Here is an 11,710-nt window from a genome sequence, read left to right on the forward strand (position 1 = left end):
ACAAAACTCAAGGCAATACCAAAGTATGGATTATAGGAAGTTAGAATCCTTCTTCACTTCCTCGATTCCACTCCATTCCCCAAAAATCGTTACAGCCAGTGATTCAGTCAGCTTCCTTACCCTCCAGGACATTCACACTTGTGCAACGTACATATAACATTTTAGTTCCATTTTCCCCACATGGACTCAGACTCTACATTATGTTCTTATTTAATAAAATGTCTGAGGAATCATTCCAGTCAGAACCTACATATTTACAGTACCTCTTGCAATAATAGCTCGTATTACTTTGACTAGATGAGATGCAGTTTGTTTATTCTCCAGCTTTTCTCTTCAGTTAAACTGTATCTGATCCCTTTTTACTACAGTGATTTATGACATCCTGGTGTAAGTGTATATATAGAAATGCACGCGTGGCACACACACAGATACACACACACATTAGTAAAATAGAGGGTGAGGAAAAACAAGGGGAATCCTCACCCTTCAATGAGACTTACTAACACAATACCTTCAACAACTGGCTGAAACAAGCCAGCAAAGATGAGGATTGCACAGGGCCTGGCAATGTTTTGATCTGTTAAATATAAAGTCACTATGAGTCAGAGTTGACTCAATGGAATATATATGTTTATACAAAGAAGTTCCTAGAAATGAATTGCTAAGCTGAAAGGGATGTGCCTTTTTACGTACTGATTTTAAAAGCCACTCAAAAACTGAAACACAGCCATAAGTCGTTTCCACCTCGCCACCATCCTCCATGGCATTTCCGAGCTTGCAAATCACAAGAAGAGGAGACCATCATCTTCTTCAGAGCGGCTGGTGGAGTCAAACCACTGGAGGCCCAGCCTTTTGGTTAACTACACAGCACCCCTTGACGACCCTACTGGATAGGTTGTGCCAATTTATTCTTGCAATAGAGTAAAAATGTGTGTGTTGATTTCTTCACTTCTATGTGGATGTTCATGAAACTATTTGAGATCATAGGCTCCTGTAAGGTCCTGCCGAACTGGACAGAATCTTAATCCAGAAAAATGTACAGATGTACCTCTAGACAACATGTATACAATTTCTGTTTATTCCCAGGCCAACCTCAAGACCATCCCTGAGCTACTAAGAGTTTATATTAAGGACCCCTGAGTGTACCCATGTGAGTGGTTTTGGCCTGGAGCAGTGTGTCTCACAGACAGCTATGTATTAGAATCATTAGGGAAGCTTTTAAAATCTCCATACCCAGGTCTTTTGCAACCTAATTCTTTAGAGATTAAAAAAAATCTTTAGAGACAAGATTATCAGGGAAAAAGTAAGCACCAGTTGCCAACGATTTCATTTTATTTGGGTCCACAATTAATACCCACTGTAATAGCAGACAAACAATAAAAAGACATATTATTGTTGTCATGTGCCCTCAAGTCATCTACCACTCAGTGACCTTTAATAGCTCTGACCCCTTCCCTATATTGAGGCAATCTCCCCATCTCTGACACATCTATCCCCATTGCCACAGTCACTGTGTCAGTCCATCTCATCCTAGGTCTTCCTCTTCACCCTTTCAAACCTGATGTCCTTCTCCAAGGACTGGTCCCTCCTGGCAACATGCCCAAGTATGTGAGATAAAACTTCAAAATCCTTACCTCCAAGGAGAAACCAGTTTCACCCTCTTCAGAACAGACATGTTTGTTCTCTTGGCAGTCCATGGTTTGTTCAGTACTCTTCTCCAGTACCACAAATGAAAGGCATCGATTCTTCTTTTGTTATCCTTAGTCATTGTTCAATTCTCAGATGCATCACAAGTAATTGAGAAGACCATGGCTTGGATCAGGTGCACCTTACGGTTTAGACTGACATTATTCCTCCTAAACACTCTGGAGACATATTGGAAAAATCTGTCAAGGTTCTGTCAAAGTAGTAAAGAGTAAGGATTTCTGTTTAAAGACTAAGGTGTGCATGGTCTTTTCAGTTGCTTCCTGTACATCTGAAAGTTGGACAGTGAATAAGGATAACAGAAGAAGAAACGATGCCTCCGAGTTGTGATACTGGAAAAGAGTACTTTGGGCATGGACTGTGAAAAGAGTAAAGAAGTCTGTCTTGGAGGAAGTGTAACTAGAGTGCTCTTGAAAGCCAAGGATGGTGAAATTTGATGTCATATACTTTGGACATTTTTGTCAGGAAAGGCTAGTCCTTGGAAAATGATACCATGTTTGGAAAGGTGGAGGGCCAGAAGAAGAGACAAAGACCCCCAACATGATGGACTTATCCAATATCTGTAACAATGAATTTGAGCATCTCAGAGATTGTGAGGATGATGCAGGGTGAGGCAGGGTTCAGACCTGCTGCTCAGAGTCCTGTGAGTTACAGTCAATTTGACAGCACCCAACAACAACTATCTTTCAGCAGAGCAGATTGCCAGGCCTTTCCCCGTTGGGCTCAAACTGTCAGCATTTCAGTTAACCCTTGTACCCAGGAGTCCAGGGTTTCTACAATTCAGGAAGACAATTGAAAATGCTGGAATAATAAGATGAAGTAAGATTATGGGGAGTTTGGATTTGGACGTGAAGGGTTAGGATTAGTCAAAATAACATTTGGGTGAGGAAGGAAAATTGTGAAAGTGATGTTAGTGGCCAGGTAACAGCAGAGTTTTAATAACGGAGGCTCAGCCTTAGCCCCCTCTGACAGCAAAATCGACTGTGAGCGTGCACCTTCTGAGGAAGCTGTTTCCTAACTTTGATTAGATTTTTTTCTAATGAGTCCATGGCCTCAAAATGACTTAGTCATCGCTGTCAGAGGAAATTCTTCTATTGCTTGCCAGCCAGGGGCGGATTACCCAATAAACAAGGTAAGCACGGGCTCATTTGTGCTTACCTATTAATCTGTGAACAGTTTCAGATGGGCTACTTCACAGATCAAATTGTTCTCAGTCCTGTGTGTCTGGCGAGGACTGCAGATTTGCAAAGAGGTTTTAATTCTGTAGGAAAGCACTGGTGGATTGGAGAGACAGATGTCAGTTGTACCTAGAAGCAGAATATTTGACGTGGTGAAGAAAAAGGTGAGGTTGTTCACTACAGATTAGTACACACAAGTAAGCCTGTGCTTACCTTGTTTACTGGGTAATCTGCCCTGGTTGCTTGCTGGGTTATATTCACTTCTGAGGCAGTGTTTTGCAAGGTGTTGCTTACATTTAGTTTTAGGATTGTCAGAGCTCCGTGTTAAAAAGGCACCTTCTAGTCTGTCCCCAACACCTTCTGAATCAATCTCTCTTAAGGCAGTGCCCCAAAACCAGTATTTTAACAAGTTCTACAAGTGAATGTGGGCTATTCTGATGTATGCTTAAGGTTTCAAATATTTTTTTTCAGGATCTAACTTGAAAAGCTGGTAATTCTAGGAAAGTGAAATTAACTAGGAGTTTAGAAATGATAGTGTTCAAAAGTACGTAGAATGTACAAAGTGCCAAAACATCCCCATGGGGTTTTCTGTGATTATCTACATATAAGCTGTGTTTTATAGGAAAGTACAGTACGGGATAACCAAGAAAACCTAGAATGAGGCTTGTCCTCAAAGCTGACAGTTCAGTGCAACTTCCTTCAGTTGGATGAAGACTCGTGGATTTATTTGTACAGCAGATTGAAATGTGTCAACTGTAACAAAGGTTGTTGTTGTGTACTGTTGGGTCGGAATAGACCCATAGCTGACCCTCTGGCAGGTTTTCAGAGACAGTTAATAGCACGGGAGGGGATTGCCCATCCTTCTCCTGCTGATGGATTTGAACCACATGCCTTTGGGATTGCAGTGCAGCTTCCTACCACTAGGCCCCCAGAGAGGAAGAAAATATTGATCACAAAGCCCTGATAAAACCTGCGGATAAAACCTCACTAGAGTCAAGCTGGGTGTGTTCCGGAAAACTCACCAGTTATGTATTTCAGTTACGGGTTTTAAAATTTGTGGTACTTCAACAGTAAACCACCTGGGATTGTACTCATGGAAATCACGCAAAACGTTAAGAAGTAGGTTTATCTGAGTCGTGGGAATGGAACTGAAATGACTCGGCCTGATGAATTGTTTAGAAAGAGCCCTGGAGCCGGGATCTCACTTGTTCTGTGATGCTGGGCTGGGTATTGAAGGGCGCTGTGTCTCAAATCATCTGGTCAATGGGAGTAAACATTACACACACTCATAAGAAAGAATGTGCTGTGTAAAAGACTCGACCAAAGCAAAAACAAATAAGTCAGTTGCCATCACGGTGCCAATGAGGGGCACCTCCTGCGTGTCCACATGGCATTGCACTTCAGAGTTTTCAGCAACTGCTTCTCCAGAAGTAGATCGCTAGGCCTTGCTTCTGAGGCGTGTCTAGAAGGACTCAGCAGCTAAGCATTAGCTGTTGGCATCCAGGGGCTGTGACCAAAGCAAGCACTCATGTTCTGTTAACAGGAAAGGAATACAGTTTATATGTACTTTGACCACTTCTGTACTTTCTAAATCTTCTCTTATGACCATTTATTGCTTATATAATATGAAGAAAATGATAAACCACAGTGTGGGTGTTGTGGGTTAAAAAAAGATAAATAAAAGTAAAGTGTTTTAAATATAAGGGAAATGAGCCATAAAGAGAGTAAAATAAATAGATGAATGTCAGGGAAGTTTGTTTTTATTAGAAATGTGATCCTCTGGAGGACAGGAGACAGGAAGACTGAGCATGGATAACTGAGAGTCTTCTACTGGTCAACCATGGCCAGGCTCTGAGAACACAGATCACACAGCAGAGGGGTAAGGTCATGATGTTCTCTGCTTCCCTCTCCTCCAAAGAGCATCTGCTTGCACCAGGCTCCAAGTGTGCACTGCCAGCATCAAAGGAAAGAAATAGAACAAACCCATCCTAGGGTTTCTTTAAATATTCAGATAAGCCCTTGTGTCCCTATAAGTTAAATTAAGCTTTCCTCAGAAAAAGTAAGTCAATTAGTTCAAAATGTGGGTTAGTGCTTCTGGGTATTTAAAAGAAGATTTCTCTTCTTCTTCTTTTTTAGTTTAGTTCATTCCGAAACACAGCCACAGGGCAAGTACACACTCATTCTTCAGCACGTCCTTGAATTGCCAGGATGTCTGCGCAGGTATGAGCTTCTGATATCCAGACCTTGGAAATCTGGTCCATAAGCTTTCTCACGGGCTTTGCTCTTGTACTTCACATCCTTACTCTTCACCATCATTATTGATAATTTTCATCTTATTTGGTATTGCTTTGGGGCCCTGAGAAGACCCTAACTGAGTTTGCCCTAATTGTCTTCCTTCATTAATTCCACAAAAATTTTGCCAACATAGCCTGGTTGCCTAAGACATTATGAAATGCAGTTGAGGAGGACGTCTCATCACGGGTACTGCAAAACGCATTTGTTCAGGTGGCCTAAAGACAATAAAAGAAACATCACCAAAATGCATGTAAAATGAGATCTTTTCCTTAAGATGTTGTTGTGTACCGTCAAGTCGGAATCAACCCATAGCTGACCCTCCAGCGGATTTTCACTGGCACTTAATCACACAGGAGGAGATTGTCCATCCTTCTCCCAATTTTTCTTATCCAAATACTAATAAAATAAAATATTAAGAAGAATTTCCAGAACTGATTTTGGGGTCAGACAATCAGAAAGTCAGAACAGTCAGAATTGTTTCATGGCTTCTTCACAGGTTGCCCACCTTTTTTCTTAAAAAGCAGTTAAGACTACCAATAAAACCAATTTGCCCTGGACATTTTCACCTGTCAAAAATATATATGAGTTGTTGTAGGGAAAACTGATCTTCTCTGAAAACTTTGACCCAATTAATAATAAAAAGCATATCTATCTATAGATAGATAAATAGATAGATCTCAGTGGCTTAATGAGTAATGCCTAGTGGTCAAATAGGCAGTTCAAATCTATAAGGTACTCCGTGGGAGAAAGATAGAAAATGTCCTACTGTACAATTTATAGCCTCTGAAAACCGACAGGAGGATCAGTTATGAATTGGTTCTGAGTTGAGGGGTATATATATATATATATATATATATACTGTTGTTGTTGTTGTTGTGTGCTGTTGTGTCTCTGCAACTCACAGTGGCCCTATGTACAATAGCCCTTAATCCTGCTTTATCCTGTGCCAATCTTACTGTCTCTGATACACCCACCCCTATTACTCCAGTCACTGAATTAATCCATCTCATCGAGAGTCTTCCTCTCCTGCACTGTCCCTCCACCCTCCCAAGCATGACGTCCCTCTCCAAGGACTGATTCTGCCTTGCAATATGTCCAACCAAAGTATATCAGATGACCATGGCCTGGATTAGGCACACCTTTGTCTCTAGACCAACATCATTGCTTTTCAGCACTCTGGAGAGGTCTCTGACAGCAGATTTTCCCAATGCAATTCATCTTTTGATTTCCTTCCTGACTACTGATGTTAAGAGGATTGATTGTGGAGCCAAGCAAGCTGTAATTGTTAATAACCTCAATCTCTTCTCCATCTATCATGATGTAGCCAGTTGGCCCTTTGGTGAGAATCTTCTGTCTTCTTGATGTTAAGCTTCAATCCATATTGAAGGCTGCAGTCCTTGCCCTTCTGTAGCAAGCACTTCAGGTCTTTTTGGGTTTCAGCAAGCAAGGTTGTGTCATCTGCATAACGTAGGTTATTGAAAAGTCTACCTCCAATCCTGACGACACGTACCTGCTCATAAAGCCCTACTTCCCGAATGATCTGTTCTGCATATAGATTGAAAGGGTATGGAGACAGGGTGCATCCCTGGTGCACTTCTTTCCTGATACTGAACTATGTGGTGTTTCCCTGCTGTGTTTTGAGGACTGCTTCCTGGTCCAAGTATAGGTTTCATATAAGCACAATCAAGTGTTCTGGGATTCCCAGTTTCCTCAAGGTTAGCCACAATTTGTTGTGATCCACACAGTGTCGGTAACCCAAAGATTCTCATAAGACAGGATCCGAGACCAGCCTACATAATCTTCTTAATCAGGTAGCACCATTTCCCAGAAGTCCATTGGCTTCCTTAACATCATCTTTTGGGAAAGGATATTCAGTCCTGCACGAGGCTCTGGGTTTCAAATTTGGCCCACAGATTTGCACAAGACAGGATCTGAGACTATCCTATAATCTTATTTCCTGATATAGTGCATATATATTTCCTGTTATAATATATGTATTTCTTTATGTTTCATGACATATTACATATATATTTTCTTTTTTAAAATTTTTTTTAATTGTGCTATTTTTACATGTACCGTCAAATCAGATCTGACTGGTACAGGAGGAGATTGCCCCCTCCTTCTCCAGCAGTGCATCTGGTGGATTTGAACTGCATACCTCTGGGATTGCAGACATATTACATATATATTTCTTGATATAGTGTGTGTGTGTATTTTTTCTTGATATTATATATATGCCTGATATTAAAGATGTATATATATTTGTGATAGTATATACATTTCTAATAGTGTGTGTGTATATATCTATATATCTATATCTATCTACATCTATCCATATCTGAGACAGATCCATATTTATTCCCATTCCCAAAAATGGTGATCCAGCAGAATTTGGAAATTATTGAACAATATCACTAATATTACATATAAGCAAAATCCTGCTGAAGATTATTAAAAAAAATAACTAAAACAGTACATTAACAGAGAACTGCCAAAAACACAAGGTAGGTTTAGAGAGGTTGTGGCACAAGCAATATTACTGCCGATGTCAGACAGATCTTGGCTGAAAGCAGAGAGGCCTAGAAGGATATCTATTTGTGTTTTATTGACTATGCAAATGTGTTTGATTGTGTGGATCAGAACAAATTGTCGCTAACATTGAGAAGAATGTGAATCCCAGAACACTTGACTGTGTTCATGCGAAACCTATACCTAGACTAGAAAGCTATTGTACAAACAAAGCAACATAACACCGCATGCTTCAAATCCAAGAAAGGAGTGCATTAGGGATGTGTGTTTTCTCCATAACTTCTGAATCTATATGCAGAAAAGATCATTTGAGAGGCTGGACTTTATGAAGAAAAATATGACATCAAGATTGGAGGAAGACTCATCAATAACTTGTGCTATGCAGATGACTTTCGTTCATAGGGTCATTGTGAGTCGCCTATGACTCGATGGCACTTACCAACAATAATATCAACATAGAGAGTGATCGGTTGGCCTAGTGGACAGAAAGTGATGCTACCAAACCAAGGGAGGGTGACTTTTAATCTGCCACCCTCAGACCTGTTTTTCATTGCTTTTGTTCAAACATTCTTCCAGGTTGTATAGCCCTGGTGTGTCCACTTGCTGTACAGAGGCAACTTGTGGTTGCTGTGAAGCTGAACACTGTGACACTGATGTGTCAAATGTGTTAATGGTTGGTTACCCAATGTGGACAGTGTGGGGTGGAGCCCCCTGATTAGCTTGCCTTCAGAAACCCTGTGAACCTGGAGAAAGGATGAAAGTCACACAAGTGTTGAGGACTTTGGTTCATAGGGTTGCTATGAGTCGTCTACAACTCTACGACACTTAACAACAGCATGCAGATGACAAAACCTTGCTAGATGAAACTGAGGAGGACTTTTTTGCATCTCACCATCAAGAAAACTAAGATTCTCACCACCAGGCCAACTGGCAGCATCATGATAGCTGTCGAAAAGACTGAGTTTGTTAACAATTTCGTCTTGCATAGATCAACAATCACCACTCTTGGCACTAGCAGTCAGGACATCAAAAGACGAGTCACTTTAGGAAACACTCTGTCAGGGACCTCTCTCCAGAGTGCTAAAAAGCAACAGGATTAGTCTAGACACCAAGATGCATCTGATCCAGGCCATGGTCTTCTCAATTGAATGCTATGCATCTGAGAGCTGGACAATGACTAAAGAGGACAAAAGAAGAATCGATGCCTTTCAGTTGTGGTGCTGGAGAAGTGTATTGAACATACTATGGACTGCCAAGAGAACAAACAGGTCTGTCCTAGATAGCGTGAAACCAAGTTGCTCCTTGGAGGCAAGGATTTTGAAACTCTGTCTCACATACTGTGGGCATGTGGGCAGAAGGGACCAGTCCTTGGAGAAGGACATCATACTTAGAAGAGTGTAGGGGCAGCACAGGAGAGGAAGAGTCCAGGTGAGATGGACTCACACAGTGACTATCACAGTCGGGGCAGGTGTGTCAGAGATGGTGAGTTGGTTCAGGATTGGGCAGGGTTCAGATCTATTGTTCATAGGGTCACTATGAGCCATAGTTGACTCAACAGCACAGCAACAATGATATAAATGTCAAGAACATTTTCTCACCAACATTTGGTATGCAGTGGGGGTTTGGGGGTTGCTCTGATTTTACCAATTTAATAAGCTACTTTAGTTGAAATGTTTTCCTTTCTGAGATATTTTAATAGCACTATTATTAAAAATATGTTACATTCCATAATAAGACGTCTCATTTTCACATTAATTAGTAGTACAATGGCATTGGCATAAATATTATTTCATAATACCTCTAAAGTTCACCAATCCCATTTACCCTTTAAATGACTAGAAAGAATAGAAAGGAAATTACTATCCTTACTAATTTTTAGACTTAATTTTGACAACCTTGAAATTTAACTCCTTTATTAACTAAATGAAGTTTCATTATCAGAAGACTGTAACAGAGATAACACATTTTCAGACCTCATAAATGCATAATTTACTACATTGCCCCATACAATACTTGTGGGGGTTTTTTTTTCCTTAAAAAAAAAATAGCCTAGAAGCATGGTAGGTAATTGCTAGTGGAAAAATCAAGAATTATAGTCATGAGGTGGCATTTAGAAACTGTGTTTCTACTCCTGTCCACCATTGTATAAGTTCACTGTGACCTGTTTGTTGACAAGGCATCAGAGGGAAAAATGGGTAACACCCTCCTTGCCTCCAGGAGATTAATGCAGAACAGTTCAAGGTTTCAAGAAAAAGCCCCTCATTCTGGTCTGGCTGGATTTGTAAGCATTCCTTTCCCTTGGGAATTCTTCATCATCATTCTTTAGGGCACAAAATGAGTCCCATTACTGTTGTATTCACAGTCCTAGGCTTTAGCTTACTATTTTTGCTTTCCAAGATTCCCGAAACAAATTGAGACATTTTAAGTACTTGTGCCACTCAAGGTTTTTGTTTTAAATTCATTGGTTCCTAGAAATTAAAGGTAGTCCAGTGGTCTATGCAGCCAGTCACACCTGCCTGTCTGCCTGGGAAGACTATGTATCTGGGAAACCTTGGGCAAGCTTCAGAAATCATGAGTCTCTGGAGCTATGGTTTGCATATTTATAATCAAGCCTGGAAAGTGTTAGACTTTATACATAACTGGATGATTACAAACAATTGGATGTTTCCTAATCTGCCAACCTCTATTGACTCTTATTAACTCATTTAATTATTACAACAATCCTGTGAGGTGGGGGCCCATTATTATCACCCATTTGACAGATGAGAGAATTGAGACATTGAAAGCAAGCCTGGTAATCGGCCACAACAGGATTCAAACTCGAAATTGTCTGGTTTCAGAAATGAAGCTTTTAATCACTGTGCTGTACAACCTTTTCTGAAGCTTGGCTCTCTCCCTATGCATGAATATTTAAGCACTATGAATTGGCAACATGCTAAAATATGCAAGGGACCCGGGATACAGTGAATAGATGTTGTTTCTGCCCTTTAAGAGTTTTCTTGCTTTTCTCCCACTTTGTAGAGTTAATTTATATGGTTTCAATTTTAATCTGTGTTCAGAAATATTATGCAAGATGCTCTTTAATTGAATGCAACAGAGTTTATCAGGGACCCCTTGAAATAAAGATACTGTACTTTAGGAGTCTCTTAGTAATCAATAAAACATGACTTTTTCTTTGGCTTTTTTAATGGAATAACCTGAATATGTTTCCGGTCACTCTTCTCAGAAAGTCCCACTGCCTCCTCTTCCCCTGCAACTCCTTGAATTTACCAATTTAGATCCTCACTTCAGTGTCCCTTACTTTGGATGTGTTGTCTGGCGGGACCAGTGTTTGGAAAGAGACAGGGACTGGGAAAGGTGGAGGGTCAGAGAACGTGGAAGACCCTCACAAGATGGACTGACACAGTGACTGTAACCATGGGCTTGCACCTATCAGAGATCCTGAGGACCATGCAGGATAAGACAAGGTTTGGAAGTGTTGTTCATAAGCTTAGTAAGGGCCCTGGTTGAATGGATTGCACCTAACAACAACTCATTTACGTGGATACTCCCACCACTGAGATTTGCTCTCAGAAAACTCGGTAGAGATTTTGCTGGGAGAAAATGGTCCCACACTCTACTTCTGCAGAACTTTCTATGGCATGTTCTGAGAGGGCATTATAAGGAAATAGACATCTAATGCAGCCTTCCATGTATGTTCACTTCCGAGTAATAATGTTGCCTTGTAATTTGTATTCTGTCTTGATTTTTAATATGTAGAAATTCAGACTGATGGCATTTTATATTTTTCCCCAGAAAGCTGCTTGTTGAATGCAAGATTTAGCTAAACATAGATCATGTTCATTCTCTGTGTCAATAAAAATGAGTTGAGTGCTCACCAAGTCCCAGGAATGAGTCTGAAACTTCAAAGGTGTATCGGTTTAGTAGAGGAAATGAACAGATAAAAGCAATTACAACATCAAATATAACAGATGATGGTGCTCCGAAAGTGCAGAAATGAAGAG

The sequence above is a fragment of the Elephantulus edwardii genome, unplaced genomic scaffold, assembly GCF_000299155.1.
Source record: "Elephantulus edwardii isolate Elephantulus edwardi_28Jun2011 unplaced genomic scaffold, EleEdw1.0 scaffold00155, whole genome shotgun sequence".
NCBI classification, from domain to species: Eukaryota; Metazoa; Chordata; class Mammalia; order Macroscelidea; family Macroscelididae; genus Elephantulus; species Elephantulus edwardii.